This window comes from Rousettus aegyptiacus, unplaced genomic scaffold, assembly GCF_014176215.1.
Source record: "Rousettus aegyptiacus isolate mRouAeg1 unplaced genomic scaffold, mRouAeg1.p scaffold_m13_p_13, whole genome shotgun sequence".
Lineage (NCBI taxonomy): Eukaryota > Metazoa > Chordata > Mammalia > Chiroptera > Pteropodidae > Rousettus > Rousettus aegyptiacus.
The window spans coordinates 51,691,267-51,715,137 of NW_023416288.1; the positions used below are offsets into that span (position 1 = coordinate 51,691,267).

General features: G+C 37.1%; 1 protein-coding gene and 1 non-coding gene across 3 annotated transcripts in view; both read right to left on the minus strand.

Annotated features, from left to right (window-relative positions):
• Positions 1 to 23,871, minus strand: part of CNTNAP2 (contactin associated protein 2) — a 1,484,598-nt gene that overhangs the window by 1,091,991 nt on the left and 368,736 nt on the right. The gene's annotated exons all lie outside the window — the stretch shown is intronic.
• Positions 1,133 to 1,251, minus strand: LOC118610940. The gene has a single exon (XR_004954147.1). It is a non-coding gene; the product is annotated as a 5S ribosomal RNA (ribosomal RNA).

The following is a 23,871-nucleotide window of genomic DNA, read 5'->3' on the forward strand; positions in this document are numbered from 1 at the left end:
ATTCTAATAAAAATATCGTACATAATTCTTAATATTTATAAGTCATCTTATCTAGCTGCAAATTGCTTTCACATCAATCGCATCATTTATTTCTGGGAAGTCAAAGGATGAGGAGGCTACTTGTCTCTCCATAGAAACAGAAAGATACGTTCTAGAGAGAGATACAGGTGCTACAAAAACCACACGCTCGATACAGTGATGCAGGCTAGGAAAACCACGCACATTCATCAGTGTAAACACAGGTGACCTTAGCACGCCAGCCCATCTATCTGCTTGGAGCTGCCATCCTGCTGAGGCTGCTCCAACTCCTTGACAGTAAATCTTTACACCATTATTTTTATCCCCTGTGCTGACAAGACATCTCATGCTGTGAGTTGCCAAATGTTTATGAGCAAGGACGCAGCTTCCATTATTGTTATTAGTTCTCTGCCCCCAGGCATGAGCCAGGAACAGGAAAGGCCACATCGTGAGAAAAATGGTCTCCCCCGGCCCTCAGATTTACAAACTGAAGCCTGGTTCCTACGGAAGGTGGGAAGGGGTTTATCTTTTTAACATACACAAAGAATGGCCCTGAGACTGATTTCCTCCCAGTCAGTGGAAACGACAAGTTCACAGAGGGCAGTAATGGACACAGCACTGGACAAAGCGGCAAGAGATCTGATTCTTATTTCTATCATTAACCAATTATGCGGCCTAAGCAAATCCCTTAGTTTGGTTCTTAATTCTATTTCTTTCTCTTTTATCTTTTAACGAGAGGCTTCCTTTGAGCTAAAAAAAAAAAAAAAAAGTATTAAAGACTAAACATTCGATAATGTCCTACCCATCTGTTCCTATAAATAAACATTCAAGATAATTTCCAAAACTTCCTAAGGTAATTTTCCCAAGTGATTGCAAGTAAACACTTCTGAATTGCTTTGAATTACAATTTCCCCCTCTTGGTCCTCGGCCATTGCATTGGCATTCAACGACTGACTTATCTTGTCTGATTTTAAAATGTACTATTCCTTTTCCAAAAGACACTTTGGGATTTAGCATTCTTTTCTTATTTATTTATTTAGGCAACCCTGGGTGACCTCACATATTGCAAGGACCTTGCTAATTTATAATCCCTCATTTTTTATTTTATTTTTTAGGCCTACAGCACCTGGTCTTCCTAGGTGGTCTCCCATCCAAGTACTAACCAGGCCTGACCCTGCTTAGCTTCCGAGATCAGATGGAATCAGGCATGTTCAGAGTGGTGTGGCCATAGACTAGTATTCTTTTAAATATTAATTTACAAGTATTGATAAGTGTCAATACAAATACTCCATTTATATTAAAATGCAAGGTATAGGTCATATATTTGATATTGACACAAAAACCTGTGTGGGAAGCTCTAGGAAGGCAGCACCCATGGGTGTCTTGTGCACAATTGCATTGCTAGGTGACTAACAAAACATGTGACATACTGCAAGTGCTCAATATATGTTGATAATGGAAAAAGGCCGAGGCACCATGATTAAAGGAAAAGGTGCAAACTAAGGTTCAAGATGCTAGACCTGTGAAACACTAGCTTATCTGGAATCAGGAACCGGTAACAGAGAAGAACGACCCACCTTTGCTAGCAACTTGAGAAGAAGCCAAGGCAAGTTTAGAATGGATCAAAAATAGAAACAGAAGACTCAGTGAGAAAGAAAAAGACATAAGCTTATACCACCACCACCCCACCCCCAATCTTAACGTTCTTTCCAGCTGAAAGCACTTTTTGTTGCATTCAAAACACGGTCCTGTGTATAGGGACATCCTGCCAACTCAAGGGGAAAGGCTTTTTCCACCATATTGGTTCCAGAAAAGAGTCCTCATTCTTCAGAGGGCAGCAAGAAAGTGACAACATGGACTGGCCATCCATCTTTTACATCACAGTTAAGTCCCCATAGCTCCTTATACGTAATTGTTTTCTTTCTTCTTTTGTCTACAAAGTTGCAGCACCAGATGGAAAGAGACTAAAATAATACAGTTCTAACACTTCCTGGTCACCCCACACCTTGACTCATCGTGAACGATTTAGTCTGCAAATACCCCTGTGTTCACTTATTTCTACTACTTCTTTAAACTCAGAGTTGTTTTTCAATGTTTTGACTTAATATGAAAGAAGTCTATAATATCCTTCTACTTATCTTCCCTTAAAAAAAAAAAAAAAGTCCATCATTACCAATTACCCAAACTGGAAACACATTTCCAAAAGTGAAGAGATTTTTAAAGGAGTCATGACAGTAAAACTTTTCAGTGAAGTCAAATGTCTTAGAATCTCACCAGTACTTGTCAAGAATCTTTTGTTCAAAAATCTCAACGGAATTCCCACATTAATTAATTCTGACGGCAGCCTGGTAACGTGCCCACATCACAAATAATGATTGAAAAAGGAGGGAAGCCACAGTAAGATAATCAGAAAACCAATAATCTTAAGTCAGTTGCCCAAAAGCCCCATATCCTCATTGATTTTCCTTCAGAAAATGTCCCTCTTTAGACTAAAGTTACTGCCACTTTGTGCCATGGAGATCAGAAAATGAGGCGAGAAGGCCTGGAGTTTTTCTAATTTCCCGTGATCCCAGCAATGTATTATCTAAAATAAATAAATAAAATAAAATAAAATAAAATAAAAATAAAATAAAATAAATAAAATAAAATAAAAAAATCAATAAATAAAAAATAGGATAATCTATTTTGTAGAGGATCTGCAAAATATGCAAAGAATCTTCAGAATAACCAATGTGCCATACCGCCAAAAGCTACAACTCTGTTTTTATGCTTATTATCATTCTGTTGTTTACATTTTCAAATGCACGCTTTATCATGTACTCTAACACACCGTTGGTGTGAAATGATTCGTTTCGTATATTTCCTTTCAAGATCTCCCAGAACGTGGTTTGAAGAATAGGAAGATGACAAGATACAGGAAGAGGAAAAGCCTGCTAGAACATTGCTGGATTATTCCAGAAGGAAGATTACGGAAGTTTAGACTAAAATGGCAGCGCTAAAGATGGAGAGAAATTGGCAGAATTAAATAAAGGACTCTTTTCCCATTGAGACAATGTAAAATTTTAAAAAAGTTTTAAATGAGTCTATTAAAAATGTAAAATATTCAGAATAATCTCCACTTGCTTCAAGTTAATTTTGGAATAGTGTTTCTGTTTTTGTTTTTTATCACAAAATTTAAAAAACAACAATGAAGAACTCATTGTATTTATTTCACAGAAGTCCGAAACTAGGGCAATATGTAGTTGTATGAAATTAATCCTGCCGATGTAAATCGCGTATGTAGTCAGATTGTTGTAAGTTCTACTACTTTACACATTCAACACACCATGAGACAATAGATCAAGGTACACTGCACAGACGGCTCATCACCATTTTAATGAGGACTGCCATTGATCAGCAAAACCTGGCGTTACCATTGCTGTAGGTCTCAGTGAAACTTAATCAGCTGGAAGACAGATGAGCCGCACAATGTCTGGACAATGCCGGTCCTTTAGTACGTCATTATCGACTTGAATGTGGATGTCTTACAAACTGCACTAGTTTCCTAAGACCATACAATATCCATTTAAAAGTTTTCCTTTGAGATGGCAAAGAGGCAGCAAGCATCTCCTTAAGAACTCCAGTTTGGCTTCCAGTATCCGTTTACTCTTTGATTTATCCTACCGACATTCTGGCTTTTTGTTTTTTCTTTTTCTCGCTCCCTCTCTCCATTACAAAGCAAAGCTATATTTCCCATCATCTTTCTGGTAACAATTAGATTTAATATGATTAAATTGCGAATTATTCTGTGAGGTGCGGGAACCAGGCACTCCCCCTACACACCCCATTGATTTAATTCATTTTTCTTCTATTTCCATTTTAATAATTATTTTATCATTTCATATTAACTTGCTTCCAATAAATTAAATTAAATGCATCAAAGGGCCTCAAAGCAAATTAGCTTTTTGCTAAGTCAGATCTTAAAGATCCAAAATATGATTTTGTTTTTCACTTGGTAGATAATAAATATGCATTACACACTGAGATAAAAGCACTTTTAGACTAATTTCCCATTGTTTTTTTTTTAAAACCTAAGAATTCCTTCTATGCCAAAATAAGTTTCATCATAAATCTTCATAAAGTAAGGTTATTTTACAAAATATTAGTTATCTTTTAAATTTTTTTTTTCAAAATGCACTGCATGATAAAAAATTTCACTCATGGATTAAAAACCTGACTTCTAGCTTTTTTCCTTAACAATGATAGAATTTTATAATTTAAAATTTTCCCCTACTACTGTTTTCATTATTTTGTCTTCATTATAACTGTATAGAGAAAAAATACTATTTCCTTAAAAAAATTTTTTAAGAACGGTCAATTCTTCCTCATGGGGAAAATATTCTGCCTTTCTAGCCACCTACACTAGACACAGGCACAGACAGAGTTTACACCAACAGATCATTTGAAGATAATTAATTGTGAATGCAAAATCTATTTTTTAGCAGGTACGAAACACCGTATTTATATTCCTACACAAGTCTGACTCATACCGCTGAAGCGGAGAAAGACAGAACTATTCGGCAAGAAAGATTTTTCTAACCTTTGATATCAAGAATGTGTTTTCCTGTATGAGGCCAGAGTCCCCAGCTCCCCAGACATCTGTGGAAGCATCTAAGCCCCAGACCCAGGATTTGGTAGGGTTAGTGTCGCGGTGGCTGTGGGTGATGACCTGGAAAGGATGGCAGTGGAAAGCAAAGATGGTTAAGCCCCACCTTAAATGCTCATGAATCCACCTTACTTACTGAGTGTCTCTTATGTCATGCTGCTGTTTACCTCTGGTCTGTGAATATAAAACTCCTCTCCCCACCCCACAGGAATCCCTCTCAAGATGCATATAGGTTAGTAGAGTAAAATAGTCACAGAAAACTCTAGTAAAAAGAATAGGTAAAGAGGAAATCTTACAGGAGAAAGTGATTACTTCTTTCAGTTGGGATCAAGAAAGGCAACTCGGTTGCAAGTCATGGGTTCCCTCTGCCAGTTACTCCCCAGAGCAGTGCCCCCCCCCCACCTTCTTTGCATGGCCACCATGAGGGGTCCCTCACCCAGTGTTTGCTGTATCCCTCCATTTCTCTCTTTAGGCTCCTCAGGGAATAAGGTGAAATTTTACACCTTTTTGCCTAGAGTTTGTCCCAAGATTAAGCAATTTATGATTTACTATTTTTAATGGCAGAGTAACAACAAAGCAATAGACAAGAGAAAAATAGCTCAACATTGTGTGTTATGCTTTTAATTATTTATCATTTTTAACCTAATCCCTCTGAAGAGATTCTATAAAAATACTTATTTCTTTTCTTTTAATGTACACAGAGGACCAAAGTAAGATGATTTTTCTCCCTTCTCCTTGTCTCTACATTTTTGGAAGAACAAAACAAAACAAACAAGCTCACCATGCTCAGGTTTTCTGGCATTTATTTACAGGAACTGGGGTGAGGATGGGACCCCAGGAGAAAGTCCAGATGAGGTCCCTTACAGGGCTCTGTTCAGCAGAAGGGAAGGTGGATTCGGGGCTGAGACAGCGCAGGAAGTCCGGATTCTACCTGCTCTGGTGCTAACAGCTGCCAGGGCTTACCTGCCTCGTGTACTTCCTGCGTGATTGACACTGCAGACTCTGCCCTTGGCTGGGCCACCGATAAGACATGGACAAACGTCAGGGAGTCCCCGTGCTCCCGTGGCTGCCTCAGAGCCTCCTTGGCTGAAGGATAATTGCACATACTGTCTCTCCAGTGTGCTCTAGGATTTGCTTTTGGGTTTGTCCCGTGGCAAGCTGACTTGGATTCTGGCCATGTCATTCTCGGTGTTCATTCCCAGTTACTGGCACTGAGCCACCAGCAGACCCGTGTCCTGACCTTTCTTTCTGGTAAACTGGCTGCCGTTCACAGAAGACCAGCCCTGCCCCAGTCACATGATTGTCATGATCAGATTGTGTATCTTTGTGTAATCGGTGAATCCAGACTCCACCATGAAATCAGACGCTGGCTAAGCCATAAGACTATTCAATGAGGTTAATAGAAATGGCTTTACAGGGACACGATAGTGTGATTTATGACAGAAAATTGGAAGACTAGGTCCACAAATAGTACAACTTGCAGAAAAATATTAGCAATAAACGTGTTTCCTCAATTATAATTTTATATATAAATTATAGATATATATTACTTAGATCTATATTTCTATTAAATATTTTTATAAATCTATAACATATGACATGTTTATATATGACTTATATATTTGATATCATTTATTTATATATCATATACAATAATATATGCTATATATGATATAGTATATATAGTAAATATGTATCACATATTTGATATATACTTTATATATTATATGCAATAAAAATACATGCTATATATCAGTAGTATATATAAAAATATATACAATATATCATGTAGCATATATTACCATTACTAAATATACTAGTAATATACATGTATTATTTAAATCTGAACTCTGAAGAATTTGCTATAATAATTTGTGCTAATGCAAATATACATGAGTATGTGAACACATGCACGCAAACACACACATTGCAGAATGCCAGGGTATATAACCCCAAAAGAGACAATGAAAATGTTTGAGCTCCCTTCTAGAATGTGCGAGGGAACTGCGTCACATTATTTTCTGAAATGAAAATTTCTCTAGGCTGCATTTTGCCAGACTTTTAAACAGTCGTTCTCACTTTTACAGGAATAGCCGAGGCTTAGATGACCTTGGCAAGGCATTTGTAAGTTGTGAATAAAAGGCTATAAATCATTAATGTGAATTTAATGTTGGAAAACTTTTCACTGAAAATTTTAACATTGTAATTCATTGGTCACCTGAAACAGTGACATCTGACTTTTCCCCATTGCTTCTTATGAAATTTCAGGCAGCATCATCAGATTAAATAAAGTTCAGAGCGAGCACTCACAGGAAAAGTTCACTGATATCACACGGATGTTACCAACACTATGGAGGAGGGCAGATCTGGACGGCCCGGTGGCTCGATGCCCCTCCCCCCATCATGCACACACACAAGTGGGCACGCGTGCAAATTCACATACACGTGCACACACACACACGGTAGGTAAGCTGGGAGCTGCCGCCACAGGTCTGACAGCTCAAGGATGCAATACTCTGTGGGGATACTAAAAGCCACTGAATCGTACATGTTAAATGGGTTAAATGCATGAGATGCGAGTCCGTACATGTCAATCGAGCTGTTAAAAAAACAAACCAATAATGCAGTCGCTGTTCTCCTGAACACCCTCCGCCCCACCTCTCATCACATCGAGGCCTCCTCCTCACCCCCTCAGTCCAGGAGCTTCCACTGTTCACCAGCTCACAGTCTCTGCCCTCTTCCCTTGCAAACACGGGGGCCCTTCTCCGATGGAACCTTGTCCATGGGGAACGCGGACCTTCCCCGCCCGGCATCGCGTGAGGGATGCAGGTGCAGGCCATCGTGTGTGTGCTACTGCTTCTCTGACTTCAGGCGGCCCCAGCCCCCGACCCCAAAGATCCTGTTATATCCTAACTTACCACTAGTCGTTAATCTCTGACACTACTAAGCGACAACCATATCCATGATTTTTCCCTTTGCTACACTCATTCATTCATTCATTCAACAAACTGTGCACCAGGGTAAATGTGTATTTACAGGTGGACAAGACAGGTGGCGTTCCTGCTCTCGAGTGCTTACGACACAGAACACGTCGTCCCTGAGTGGGTTAAGTGCTGTTGTCAGGAGTACTGGCCTCTATTACTCCTTGAAATTTTTATTTGTACTTTTTAAAGAAGTTACGATTTGCGTTCTTCTTTTCCTTTAAAAAACGGTAAGTGTATTTGCGCCATCTCTTCGATTATTCGCATTCCACATCTGCCATCATTCATATTTTGTCCCAGGAGCTCCTCTCTTGAGTGTTCCCATTTACAAAATTGTAGGTGATTAAAAAATTCAAATCTCTCACAGAGCTTCAAACGTAATCTTGCCTGCATAGTCGCCGTGCCAACTTTGCAGTGCTAAAGCTAAAAACATGAAGGAAAAACCCCTACATTTTAGGTACGCTCGCCTCTCTCCCCACTGCCCCGTGAGGTGTATATTTCTCATTTCTGGATCCGTACTGTCTTTGAAAAATTGTGTTTCTTTTTTGCGATGCCAAAACCGTTAGGAAGAAACATTGTTTTTTTTTTTTCTTTCTCTCGCCTCCCAAACACCTGCACCAAACTCTTGATTAGAGATCAAAGAGAATCCCATCTATTAGAGGGTGCTGAGTAACCGGCCACCGTCACTGCAGCACCTGCCTCTCATTACCCCACAGAACCACTAATTGAAGAGCAGAAAGAGCTGGAGACAAGACAGAGAAATAATTGTAGACACAGAGAGTACACGAGAACGAGGAAATCCAAGAGGAGGAAAGAACCGAAACCAAATCAATGGTCTTCCTACTCCTTATGGAAGAGAATCGGCGTGATAGTTAAAATAAAATATGTCCTTCTCTCATAAATGAGTATTATAGAGCTATCCAGGAATCTCACCGCATTCTGGGAAAGCCTTGTCTTCTTGGCTCTCAAAAGCCAAGCCATGAGAGGGATGGCTTTACTTCCTTCCTCGTCACGATTCTGCTTGGACACTTTTAAAGCCTTTTTAACTCCGACACAAGCATTCATAGATAAGCCCTACTCACCAGTGCTGTTTTGTCTTCTTCATATTTGCTTATTATTCTTGCCACATTACTGCTCATGGTGAGATTTATTTCCCTTTATCTTTCTCTAAGCCTACCTATTATTTTCCTTTGCAGAAAATCAACATCACTTTATTCTTCAAACACTGGAGTTTAAAATTCTCCCAGTTAAGATGCCTTATATTAAAGAGGGAGAAAATCTCCCAAAGAAGAGCTGATCGGTGTGACCGCGTAGGCTCCTAGATAAGAAGCGATTATAACAGACACTCTGGATAACCTCAGCCGAAAAAGAAGCTGTATGGAAAAATCCTCTTTTAATCAAATAGAAGTGCTCACATAAACACTATAGCTTCATTAGACTAATTTGTTAAGTTTTCCCCCTCATGCACACTTTGCCACTCCACTTAGAGGATGTGCTTTATGCGATGCAAAAAGAAAGAGAGAAGTCGTACATCTTTGATATGGTATCAGACTAATTCACCAACAATGACCTTCTGACCCTTGGGAGGTCTGTAGACGACTGATCTAAGCGCACATGTCATCAATCAGCCGTGCAAATCACAACGACCCTCCGACCACTCTCCTTCCCTAAATGCTCTCCCGACGCTCCAGAACGTTAGAGAAGAAACACTTATTTCCTTAGGAATTCACACCACTATTCAGTATCATTTCCTGGTAAACTCCAGGTAGAACTATCCCAAAGAAGGAAACCACAACAGAAAACCATAAACAAGTGGATTGCGTTTTTGAAAGAAAAATGTTTGGCTCAGAGAGTTCACAAAAAGCGGAGACTTTTAGTTTTCTTGTTTTCTCTCTCCACAGACTCCAGAATCAGGACAGGCAGGTCGAGGACACAGGTTGGCACCCTGCCACGTGACCCGAGAAGCCCCGGGAAGGCTTTCTCAGACTCTGAACTCAGCTTACGAAATGGAATTCTCGGATGTGGAAAACCCATCCCTGAAAAGATATCTGCACACCAATGTTCGTAGCAGGATTATTCACGGTGGCCAGGACATGGACGCAACCGGAGTGTCCTACGATAGATGACTGGATAAAGAAGCTGTGGGACACATATACGATGGAATATTAACTGTAAGAAAAAATAAAATCCTGCCATTTGTGACACCATGCATGGACCTCGAGAAGAGAAATAAGCCAGGCAGGAAAAATTTGAAAATCACATGATATCACTTATATGTGGGTAGAAACCTAAAAGCAACAAATGAGCAGGACAGAAACTCATGGACACGGACTATAGACTCATGGTTACCAGATGGTAAGGGGTTGTGGGGGGAAGGGGGAGGAAGACAGGGTAAAGGGGGTCAAATATGGGGTGACAGAAGGAAATCTAACTATGGGCACTGAACACATAGAGTAAAAAAAATATATATATATATATGTGTGTGTATACACACACACACACACACACATCATCATCCTTTTTAAACAGTGGAAATGAGAACAGAACTTTTCATTAGTTTCTTTAGAATCGAAACGCATGGTTACTTCTCTATCTCCAACCCCAGAATTATCTAAGAGTAAATGATGCAGCCCCTGGGGAGGGCGGGGGTGCTAGGGGTCTGTGCCTGCAGGTTTGGGATAAAAACTGAGAGAAGGCTCACAAAAAAAGAGGAAGTCTAATTTGAAATGTGGGATACATTAAGGAAGAGAGCAAAGAACCTTCCGGGCGGGGAGACAGCTGAGGTTTTACAAGTCAGTCAAACTGCAAAATGCTGGGGACAGGAGATGACTCAGGAGCAGGAAAACAAAGATGCATCATGGGAAAGTGAAGTTCTGGGGAACGTGGGGAAGACCAAGGGTAGGTCAAGGCTTCCGCGGGGCATGGACCAGCGGTCTCACACACTTCTAAGCCTGAAAGGCCTGAGTCATCCCTGTAAACATCAAGGCCACATGAAGGTATAAGCTCAAACTTTTACATCTTAATATTTCTACAAATCATTTTTAACTTGCCGCTTGAGTGCGGAGTTTTCTGTGTGTTTCTATAAGCCATAGCTATTTTTACCAGTAATCAAACCTAGATTATGTTCAAGATTTAAATAATATTGCAGAAAACATTAAATTCAGAGAGACCTTGACTACAGTGCTTTTTCTGCTATTAACCAGACAGAAGACACTGACAATTGTACATCCTGGGCCTTACGCTTTTCATCAGTAAAAGATATCGAACTAAATAATTAAAACATTCTAGTTAATAATTTATCCGTAAATTATTAACTAGAATTTTAATTTTCTTCACTGGAAAGTGTTGCAAAACAAAGTGAGAAGACACATAATTTGAGTAGCAAAAGGACATGATTTTAAAACAAATATAGATGTAAAATATATAGATATTGGCCTTTTAGCTTCAAATATATAATATTCATAGATATAGCTTTACTAGATAGAATGAGATCACTTGTCCCTGAGATATAGCAGTTTTTAAAAATATATCACAGTCAGATCTATGAAGGTCTGCATATTTTTTGATGGACTGCCAAGTGAGATTTCAAGTGACAGTTGCCACAGTTAAAATAGAGTACGTGTGTCAGGGCCACCTCCGCATCCCACCCACCTTGTTCAACAAGCTCGAGGTCATCTGTCAGTGCCTCAAGGAACTTAATACAGCAGGGAGACAGGGATTTCTTGTAATGCTTAATAATTTAAGTCATTGTCAGTTCATCCTTTTGGATGTGACACCATTTGGGAATAGTCATAAACTCGCCTTTACTGCAGTCGGTTTCTTTGAAACTTGATATGAGCTCGTAGACAGGAATATAAGGACATCCAATGCAAGCAACAAACAGGTTAGATCTGTCACGAGCACGGATTCGGATTATCACACCACCTGTCTACACAGGCTAAGTTATCGCAACAGGTATGCATCTGACTAAATATATAGTCATTCCAGGCTCCCTATGTGACCACGTGGGTTATGGACAATAATTATGGACTACAGATATGGATGTTTCTATAGAAGAATGCAAATTTCTACAACTCAAATAACTGAAATATCAATATTGGTTTTTCTTCTTTTAAACATTAGAAATAAGAGAAACATGATTAGTACTGACTTAAATAATTAAACTGATACATTGGTATTTTCTGATATCTTAGTATCCTGCAATTTCAAATTCAACTGCCTTTCTACACCGGCCTGAATTAAATGTATGTGAGACGTAGGAATCACCTCTCTTCGTGGGCTAAAGGCATTTGCACATGGACATTACACACCAGTGTCTATTCACCTTCTCAAACAGTCTTGGCCCTGAGGAAACACAGGAAGAATCAAGCCAAAGATCATTCCTAATCACGATTATATAATTCGAGCAATATTGAGCAAGGGCAATAAATACACTAGAACTAGTAGTGAGGTGTAACAAAGCACTTAGCCCTTGGGGCAAACCGGGCAGTGTCCACAAGAGCTTCCGGTCACAAAAGGAAAACAAAATACTAGCGGAAATACAAGAAGAATGAAAAGCGAAGCATGTGACTCGATGCGGTACAAACATGGCTGCAAAGAATACTTTAGGAGAGATTTTGTCGAGCCATGTGTGAAGCACAAACTCAGAACTCCCTTTAATATGACTTTCGAGTCGTTTTCATGTGTAACATGCATTGAAAAATGTACAGCAACAAAACAGTATGTTTTGTTGTTTTTTTGTCTATTTTTTTTTGTCTGCAATCTCACTCTTGGCGAGGTGTCCCGACTCATGTATCATGGTCATATGACTATGCTGCTGCTGCTAGAGTTTATGAAGCATCTTTTCGATCTTTTATAGTGATCCGCTTGGCAAAATTTGAATGTTTGGTATTCGGGACTACACCACATTTTTTTTTCTTTTTTATTTAATTAAATTTGTTGCTGACATTATTATTATTGCCCAAACCGTGAACACCTTATTATACCTCTTGAGAGATGTGTATTTCTCTCTCCGTATGCCTCTGGCCATGACTGTAGGTCAATTTCGGTTTTTCAGTTTGGAAGACGGTTGAGAAGCAAGGTTATAAGGGGATTTTGGAATCGCAGCTTAGACTTGGCAAAGAGAGCCCTAACATTTTCTATACAAACAAATGAAATGCCAACACAGACTCTCGATGTCAGAGCTTTTGAAAGGAATCTGGTTTGGCTTAACTGGAGTTAGCTGTGTTTACTGAGACAATTTGACCTAGAAACAAACATTCCACAAATAATCAGTGAAGTAGAAGGAAAATGAAAATGATTTTTAGGGGCTGACCTTAGTTGCACACTAGACAATTATGAGAAGGAAGTAATTATTATCTGAGCATAGATTGTGGAACAATGACGATCGCTAGCACAAAGGTGCCAAGTAATTTCAGACTTATCTGGTTATTTAAACATAGAATCATAAGAGGAAAGAACTGGAAAAGATATTGGAAATCAAAGCCCATTACGGCAATATTTTAGATGAGAAAAGACTCAGGTTTATTTCCAATAACACATAATTATATACATAATTAATTATATGTATGTATAATTAATGTATATATGAATCTTTAAAATCATAATTTAAAACTTTTTCAAATTTATTTTTAAAGTATAATTTACTTACCATAACATTCACTGTCTTTAGTATACGGTTCTCCAAGTTTTGACAAATGCAAATGTTGGGGAACCACCAGTACCTTCAAGAGATAGGACAGTCCCAACACCCCCCAAAATTCCCCTGGGCATATTCGTAGTCAACCTCTCCCTGACCTTCAGGTCTTGAAAACCCCTGCCCTGTTTTCTATTTCTGTAACTTTGGCACAGAACCAAATAATAGCAGGAAAAATGCACCTGTCTATTTTTCAAGGTATTTGAAGGCATCGATATTATAAAATACTGCTCATACATTAGAAGGCAGTTTCCTAAATGTGAACAGGCAGTACTTAAGACAGCTCCATTTCTCGGCACTGGAATAATAACTCCTTCTCCCTGCCATACTTCCAAGACCCGGGGCTGGAGAAGAGCCCCGTGTTCTTTTGGCAGAAAACTTTGATGCCCCGTTCAAACTGATGCTCTCCATGTTGACTTTTTTTTTTTTTTTTAAAGAGAAGAAGCCTAGCATCTCGTTGAGTGCAAAGGCAGAAAAGACAGCACTCTGGCTCCTTGCCTCGTCCACTTAGCCCGGCAGGCACACAACCATCAACAGACAAGTCTTGGGAGCACACAAGCTCTGCTGTGAGCGGCACGGACACACGCTTCTTCCATTCTCCCCCAGGCAGCTTCACCAAGAATTACTTTCAACATATTCAGTACTCTCTGTAAAGAAATTCTGACGCATTTTCTTTTTTGTTTTCCACTTTCAGGCGTGTTTTCTTGCTAATGTCCCATGTTATGGCCAGTATGACCTTCTGACCTCTCTCTACCCTGCCTCATCTCTGTACCTCACCTAAGATGCTCAACAAGCCACCACGGTCCCCCTGACACAGTGAGAGTCATCCTTTACCCTGGGACTCCGCAGCACACTGGGGAGTTGATCAACTGTATGTCACAAAAGTGCCCCCTTTGCTGGTTACTAGTGAGCAGAGACAGAGAAAAAGTGTTGTTGCATTTCTTAAACTAGCACTGAAACTTGGGTTAAGTTTTCACGCAGAAATAGAGTTTAAACCATGGTCAGATTTTCTAATGCTTACTGAAATAACATATTGAAAGTATTTTTCGTTTCTTCCTTCTTCCATCTGCCTCATATTTACTGCGCGCCAGCTACGTTTGAGGCACTGTGCTCGTCACTGGATATGTTCTTTGCTTTCAAATTAAGTGAAGTTAAATCAGCTTCTAGAAGCCGTTCTGAGACCCTATCATGCTTTGTTAAATCATTCCTTATGGAAAATGTGTGACTAGCTTAAGTCCCAAAGAGCAGATTTATGAATAAGCTTTGGTAATACCAAAACCATTTATCAGCTTGGAGTTGCTTGCATATTAGAATTGAACAACTAGTCCTCTATTAATCGTTAATTGAAGAACCATCGATTTAACCGAGGTGAAGGAGGAAAAGGCTGATGGCTATCACTGTATTTTGGCTGTAAGAAATTCACTTTTCCCTTGCCACAAATATGTGCCACAAGAGATTTAACAAAAAGAAATAAAACCCAAGGATTAAACTCATCTTATTTGTTTCTTCTTTCCCCACAAAACAGAAATAGAAATGGAAGCTTGTCATCAACAATGCGCAATTGGTTGTTTTTTAATATTCAGCATATAATGACTGGCATGTGATAAAGCTCTCATTAAAACATTCATGAATAATTAGATTAAATGTCACATCCCCAAAGAAAGATCACCTGATCAGGGGTAACGTCAGTTAATTTCTTTATTTGTTTGTAGAGCACTATTACAGTGAAAGCAATCAGTATGAAAACCTCTCCACTGATGTGTGAACTACATATAAATTACACGTTGCCTTGCACTAGGAACAGCAGAAAAAAAAATACTATTTCCTTCATTTTTAAGAAAAACGCATTAGATCAGTTTTCCTTAAGTTTCTAATAGTCTAATAGTCTCTAACATGCTACTCAGCATCTATTGTCACAATTCTCCCAAGTAAGGATGAAGAACGGGAACTCTAATTTTCTGGATGATTTCAGAATAAAAACGCTGGACAATCAAATGTGTTGGTTACAAGAGAATTGCAATGCCATAATCTTGTGGCGAGCAGCTGATATCGTTGAAAGTCTTTGTGCTTAAGTTGGCAAATATGTACCAATTCGTAGTAGGGGAGGACTGAAGTAAGGAAGACACAGAAAGGTGACAGGAAGCTAGAGCTGGCGTCCTGAAGAGAGGCACCTTGCCCCCTTTCAAGGAGAGCTAACTGTGCCCCAGAATTGGCTCATAAGGCACTCTCAATACTGGGCCAATTTACACTGTAGCCACCACCCCAGAAGGCAAAGGAAGGAGAAGCTGTCATCTCTTTTTGAGGGAACTTGAGAATTATACCTGCTAATTCCCTACATATTATATATGCCTTTCTAATACCCCACCCTCGAATCTACTTTATAATCAAAATTTTATATTCATGTTTCCCTAAAGGTTACTGATAACAAAACACACAGGCTGTGCAGATAAAACCAACATTCGTATATGCAATTTATTACGAATTATATGATAACCTATCGTATAGCTTGTGATTAACTTTATACTAACATCAAAGCCATATGGCATTCTACTCATTTATGGAACAAAACGATCTCCTTTATGTCACTTACTATATAGGTTAATTGATGATTTGGCAGAAATGCTATAGAAAAACGTTACCTCTTTTCATATGTAGAATTTTTTTTTTTTACCAAAGAGACATGCATTAATCTTGCTAATTTTCAGCCTCATTCCAACCAGTATGCAATGGCTTTAGGGCCAAAAGATATCTGCCTTCGAGACTTCTCATTTGAGTTAGAACTGTGAAAGTATCTGGTAGACCTGGAGTTTAAACATGCACCTGGTCTTTAAAACATGATCTCCCAGGATGTACACACATAAATATTCCCAGGACTGGATGACCCCACTGGGAAGAGAAAGGTGGCCACATTGTAAAACCAGAGGCAAACAGTTTATTGAAAAGGGATCAAAGGGAGACGGACAGTTCCCTTTTATTTCACGGTGTCTATTTTTCACAGTGTTGACTGGGGGAAGAGCATCCAGTCTGTTGATTCAGTTACTTCTCCCAGTAGTTTTCATTTTTTTATTTGTTTGCTTATGGCATTTCCTCATATGTGTAGTCACTTACATGACCATATCATTGACAAATTAGCTCACTCAAGTAGCTAATTCATGTAAGTAATAAACATTAGACTATAAATCCAGAGTCTTATTGATTTCTAATATGGCTCTCAATGTGTATGTCATAGATCACAATTTTATATTCTTCCAGATGACATGGCTGTAATTTTATATTCTTTAATTACATTTAAAAATAATATATAGCCTATCTAAATATTTACTGACAATCTGTAAATTTCAGAAAAGTAGCAAAGAGTTTTTAAAAGACTTTGGATTATAAATATGACTCTCTATATAATTAAGGTCATTTTTTTTTTCACTTTGGTCCAGAATTGGTTGAAAATTTGTAGTTAGTGGAACGACACAAGAGGGGGTTGACTTTCACTTGGAGATCAGTCAAGTGAGTATGTATGTGAATGAGAGATTTTTAACAACTACCAGCCAGTATGTAGTTCGCTGTGAGGTAATTTAAGAATTACCCGGAACTTAATGAACAACAGACTCAAGATGATCCAACGATGTGGAAAGAAAAGAAAGAAAAGAAAGAAAAGAAAGAAAGAAAAGAAAGAAAGAAAAGAAAGAAGAAAAGAAAGAAAGAAAGAAAGAAAGAAAGAAAGAAAGAAAGAAAGAAAGAAAGAAAGAAAGAAAGAAAAAGAAAAAAGACATTTGTAATCTAGAGATGAATAAAAAGAATTTTGAGAAGATGAAAAACTTTCTCTTACGAAGAGCAATTGAAAAAGCTGGCATTATTCAGCGTAGTCGGCAAATACATCTTTTAAAGAAAGCCTCTGGTAGTCATTAAGGACCCACAAGCCTCTCGGGTAGAAGGGGGCGCAGCCTTACACTGGAGCAGAACAGAGAGCAGTGGGGGTTGCAAAGAGGCAGGTTTAAGCGCAGTACAAAATGCACTCCCAGAATAAGAAATGCCCACAGACGAAATGGGTGGCGATCATCTGTGATTCTGGTGGAATCACTTTCTGAAAATATTAATTTGCAGAAACTAATTAACCCTAATTAATTAATTAAATAAATATCAATGAGCCCTCTTCAAATTCTTCCAATGTGATTACCCATTTGAAATATTTGTTCTCCTTTCAATGCATATTTGAGAACATAGTATTTGATGCATTATCACATGGATGAATTTATTCTATGAAACAAAATTTCTTAGCTAACCAACATCTCACCCTTCTTACAATATGAAGAAGCCTCATACAATACAAAGTTGTATTTTTCCCTAATGAATTCATCACCACAGCATTTTTTATGTTAACAACTGAGAAGTTTTTGCATGATATACTCTCACGAAATAAGATTTTGACTTGCTGTGGCTGTTCCTTTACTACTCACGAGAGTCATAGAGTAAAGGTTTGGGATTCTTCCTACTAATAAATAATTTGCCCAAAGAAAATTACATTTTCCTGCTTGTTTTATAGTTTCAATAACTACTAACTACTACTAATATTTATGCTTATTAAGATCATTGGGAATTTTAGATAATCAAGGGGGAAAAATTCCCTTGCAGGTACTCATATGACATGATACACAATACTCAAAAATAACAGGTTGCAAAATGAACACTATAAAGTTCGCAATGTTTTTGTTTGTTTGTTTGTTTGAAGTTCCCTGGCTTAAAATTCAAATTTTACTCCCAGTATTAGCTAAAAGTCAGTTTTCTTGGAAGTTTTTAAAGAATTAGACATCATAAATGATTGATATAAAGAGTCTACTCAGTATATTTCTAAGCTTTGGTTTTAGAGTTCTTTACTCATTTTTTTAATGGTGACCAATGAAGTGTTTTGTTTTTTTTCTCATTATGGCACAAAATCATTTTCTTTAGCATAATCAGTCAGTTCTTGTTTGATCAACTATTCGGTTAACATGAAGTGATATGCATTTTTATACACAGAAAATAAAAAAAGCATCAAGCACCCAATTTAGGAAATGAATGAAAATGGGCCTGGAATTGAAATAGAAGTAGAGACTTGTGGAGTTATCGGTAATCTGAAAGATTTGGGTCTGCAGCGTGACCTCCATTTTTAAACTATAAGGTAATAACTAGCATGTTATTAGAAAGTTTAAATGAGATATACACATTGAGAACAACACACCACTTGAAACACAGATATGCAATAAAATCGAGCTATGCTATTATCTTTTATTTTAATGAAGATGTTATCTAAGAAAAAAAAGATTAGTTCGATTTGTTTCTGTGCATTTTCATTTCTATTCCTCTTTGAGCTAGTCTTTTATACATAAAGAGTTTAATTTTTTTATACTATAAATAATGAAGAAAAACACTCCCTACTGCCCAATCCTAACCAGTTGTGCATTTACAATTCAGTAAATAATTACATTTGTCAGGTTGGTATGTCTATTTTAACGATACACTAAAATATATGATTTGGTCTCATTCTTGGAGTGCTATTTTTTTTCGCACACCTTCATTTCTGTTTTTGTGCCATTCCATGATATTTTCTTTAGTGATGGTTTTAATGCTTTAACATTGACTAGACACATTCCCCTATTCCTCGTTCTTTCATTAGACCATTCATTCTTGCTTATGGTGAAATCTTTTTCGTTTGTTTTCTTCGAAAATCTCAGTTGGGATTATTTGGATTAAATTTTGTCAATAAATGGACCTAATTGACATTTATAATATATAAGACAGATAGCGGTAACATACATAGTATATATCCATGTATGCTTGTATGCAAAGAGTATATCCAAGCACCCTTTTCAAATTTCTTGAATGCACTTACTTGAATCTCATTTCTGAAAATGGGTTCCCAGGTCTTTGCTTATGCTGGAGTTCCTGATCCTGCTTTATTTGATAATATTCTTCCTTTCCCCCCAACCATCCACTTTTTCCATACATAATCCCAGGCAATATCACTTGGAAGGAACATAAGTGCTCTGGCCCTAGGGATGTATAATCCTTCTTCCCACTCCATGTCCTAACATAGTGTTCTTACAGTAAAACACCCATCACACTATAATATAATTGCTATCTGTTCTCTTTCTTCAGTCTACATGTTCCTTGGTGAAAGAACCTTTGATTTTTATAGTCTAAGTTCCCAGTATACTGCAGATGTCTATTAAATGCTTGCAAAAATGGGATTTAAAAGAAATAACTAAAAGCAAATAAATATTAGTGCTTAATCTTTTTAGATTTTGTAAAGAGCCTGGCATGTCATTAAGAAAATTGGTATTTGGCTGTTATTTTAGTTGTCTGCTGTTTTATCCATGAAGGCAATTGTGATTATAATTTTTGTCAAAACTATTTAAATAAAATCTTAAAGATGTCTTTAAAATCATCTCAAAAAATAAACCTCAAAGGAATGCAACTGTGAATTTATATGAAGTGTGCATATATTTTAGAGTTGTGATTAAGTGCATACGTATGCATATTTGTGGGTGTATATACATATTTATATATCTTTAACAGAGAATCTACTCATTACTTAGGTTCCCAAATGCATTTATGATCCAAAAAGCTAAATACCTTATAGATTTTTCTAAAAGAGTTACAAGATTCTTCAGCAGAGAATGTTTATGAAGTCTTCCAAATCTTAGATCTTGCTAAAGCTTTATGATTAGTATGGTTACTTTAAATGCCATCTTTGATTTTTTTCATGAAAATCATCAATAATTATTGCATTTTTTAAAAAATGTAAGAATACAAAATATTGATAATGAAATATCAGTGTATTCCATGTTTATTTCTATTTCTAATCAGCATTTTAAAAATGATAGGGAATATTAATGAACATATAATACATTGAGATTCATTATCAATATCAATTTTTATATATAGACATACAATGATACACTTACCATACTAAAAAGTATTTAGATTATACACAATTCTTTCTCATCAAGCTTAAAATAAAATTAGTAATTCTAAGTCAATACCTTTGCCTTTTATTTATTTTTTATTTCACACACTAACATTTTGGATGTCTTACAACAAAAACATTTGCTTAGAAACAGGCTGCAATGTAATTGTGCTTTAATATACAACGGGTAATATTTAGAAAAGTAAAAATTCATTATTGTTAATGCTTTCTTATTGTTATCGATTGTGTGTGTGGGTGTATGCTAGTGCTTCAACTAGAGTATCACAAGTTTGAAGGTCTGAAATTGGAATATGAATGAAAATACAATGTATACCATTCAGAAGAATTAAGAAATGGTTCATTTTTTTCCTATCAAGTGTATGGAACATAAATACTTCTCATCATTTAATATGCAGCTCATGAGGTATGTATTGTGTGGCCTTGTAGCTAAGAAGCTGGGGTTCTTTTGCAGCTTCTAGTTGCCAGTAGTATTCCAGTGTCTGGGGGTACACTAAAATTAAACTACCCCTTGGTAGGAGAATTCATTACCAGTAGCTGAGAGCTCATGACTGAATTACAGGAATTACTAAAACCACATTTTTCTAAAATTAAAAAAAAAAAAAAGATCCTTTTAAAACCCACCTTTTGCTACCATGTTAACAATCAAATAATTGTTTGGAACATTTATCTTCTCATATACCTTAGCCACTCTTCCCTTTTGACTGCATTCTAGAGTTTTTAAAAATGCCTTCTTTTATTTCAGAGGAACTAGTTCTTAACTTGCTAAATGAAACTTGTTCAGACATACAGAATTTGCAACTCTCAGAGCAATAATGGGCTATTAATTTAAATATATATATTTATTTATTTTTTATTTCACACACTAACATTTTGGATGTCTTACAACAAAAACATTGGATTGCAAATAATGCTTGTGTTTTATGTTCAAAACATTCTATGAATCTTGGTCACTGTTTTCCATCTTTTGGGTGGAGGCAGATGCTTTCCTAGGTCATTCATTTCTGGCCCCATAACTTGAAATTCTCACTTGTTTTTTTTTTCCTCCAAGTTCTCTTTTCTAACCCTATGTTCTTTCTGCATCTTTTCCTCAAAAAAAATTATTTCAGCTTCTTCCTAGTATAATGTTTTTTTTTTCCTCCAGAGAGTCCTATATCTAGCCTCCTCCACCATCTAATTAAGAACAAAACACTGACTCCTAATACTCCTTTCTTTTTTCCCCACATGTGGCAATCTTCTCAGTAATGAACTTCATATTCCAGGCTGTCTATCATATTCAAAGGAGACTCATAATTAATATAAATCAAAACATGTTTTGATAAAATTCTCTTATGAATATATTTGGAAACCTATTAGCATGACTCAGATCTTTGCATATCTATTTAATCTTGATCTGTGCAATTTGCTTCAGGCAGACAATTTTTCTTTATGCCTCTCTGGTGTTACGTGAGATATAAGATATATTTAATGGGGCAAATATATGTATTATTAAATAATGGCAGAGAAACCTTAGTTATTTTGCAGGATAAAAACAGGCTGTTGGAGAAGTAGTCCATATTCATAGGTAGAAAGACTCAATATTATTAAATGTCTACTTTTCCCACATTGACCTACAGATCTGACACAATACCAGTAAAAATTCTAGCAAGTTCCCTTGTAGATAATGACAACTATTTCTAAAATTTATATAGAAAAGTAAAAGACACAGATTAGCCAACACAATGCTGAAGAAAAGAACAAAGTTGGAGGACTCACATTACTAGATTTAAAGATATATCTCAGAGTTACACTCATCAAGACTGTCAAGTATCGCCAGACAAACAGATGCACAGATCAATGGAACAAGACAGGAAGCTCAGAAATAACGCCATACAATGACAATCAATTGATCTCTGACAAAAGCAATTCAACGGTGAAAAAAATAATCATTCTCTTTTGTTGATAGGTGGAGAAGAATGGTACGGGATGCTCATATGTTAAAAAAAAAAAAAGGAAGAAAGAAAAGAATGAACACAGACACAGACTATACATCTTCTACAAACACTATCTCAAAATAAATCATGGAACAAAATGTAAAGTGAAAAATTATAAGCCACTTAGAGGAAAACATAAGATAAAATCTGTGTGTCTTGGATTTGGAGATAGGTTTTTAAATACAGCCCCAAAAGTCTGATTCATGAGAAAAACTGGTAAGTCAGACATTATTAAAATTTTAAAATTGTTTTTTTCAAAAGACACTGTTAAGAGAATTAAAAGACAAATTACAGACTGGGACAAAGTATTTGCAAGACATATCTTATAAAGTACTTGTATTGAAAATGAACAAATAACACTTAAAACTCAGGAATAAGAAAACAAACAATCCAATTAATAAATGGGCAGAATATCTGAATAGACACTTTATCAAAGAGGATATACAGATGACAAGTACATATGGAAAAATGTTCATCATTTTTAATAAGTTAATGCACAGCAAAACAACAATGAGATGCCACTACACAACTATTAAAATAGCTACTATCCAGAAAAACAAGAATACTAATTTCTAGTGAGAATCCAGAGCAACAAGAACTCTTTCATTGCTTGTTCAGGAACGCAAAATGTCGCAGTCACTTTGAAAGACAGTTTGGTAATTTCTCATAAAGCTAATCATAGTCTTACTTTACAATCCAGCTGAATTGAAAACTTATGTACACACACACACACACACACACACGCACACAACCCTATAAGCTTTAGTCACAATTGGAAAAAACTGGAAACAATCAAGATGACCTTCAATAGGTGAACAAATAAACTATGATACAACTGTACAACAGATAAGAAAGAATGAGCTAACAATCCCTACAAAGACGTAGATGAATCTTAAATGCATATTGTTAAGTAAAAGCAGTCAGTCAGAGAGGGCTATATAAGTCCTTCCATTTATATGACATCCTGGGAAAGACAAAACTACAGAGACAATACACAGATCCATGGTTGACAAAGAGTGGGATGGGGGTGTGAAACAGGTAATTTTTTCAGGGCACTGAATCTATTCCATATGATGCCATAACGGTGAATATGCGACACCACACAATTGTCAAAAACCGTAGAACTTTACAACAGAACAAGTAAATCTTAACAGATGCAAATCAAAAATTATTTAGAAAGTCAGGGGATTAAAAGATGGAACACAGAACGTGACAAGATAATTAACCGAATGAAAATGCATGACAGAACCTCGTTTCTGTGGGAGTGAGAGGGGGAAGATGACGACCTGGGCAGCAGAGTGGACCCTGTGAAATAGAAGGTAAAAGGAATCCCACGTAAACGCCGTGGTCGAGTAGATAAAGCCATTCCCCATGGAAGCAGGAGCCAGCAGTTCTGAAGCTACTACACACGTAGAGTCCAGCGGAACAATTAATTAAGTGGATGGAGGATGGTAGGACCCAGGGTTTCTCACTGTTGGGGTGGGACTTTACACGTAACCAAAGGGAGGAGGCTAGAATGATTGACATGGTAATGGGTTATAGATGGAGATATCAGTATGAATGTATGGTCAGCTTACTGTAACTATAGGTACAGATGGATA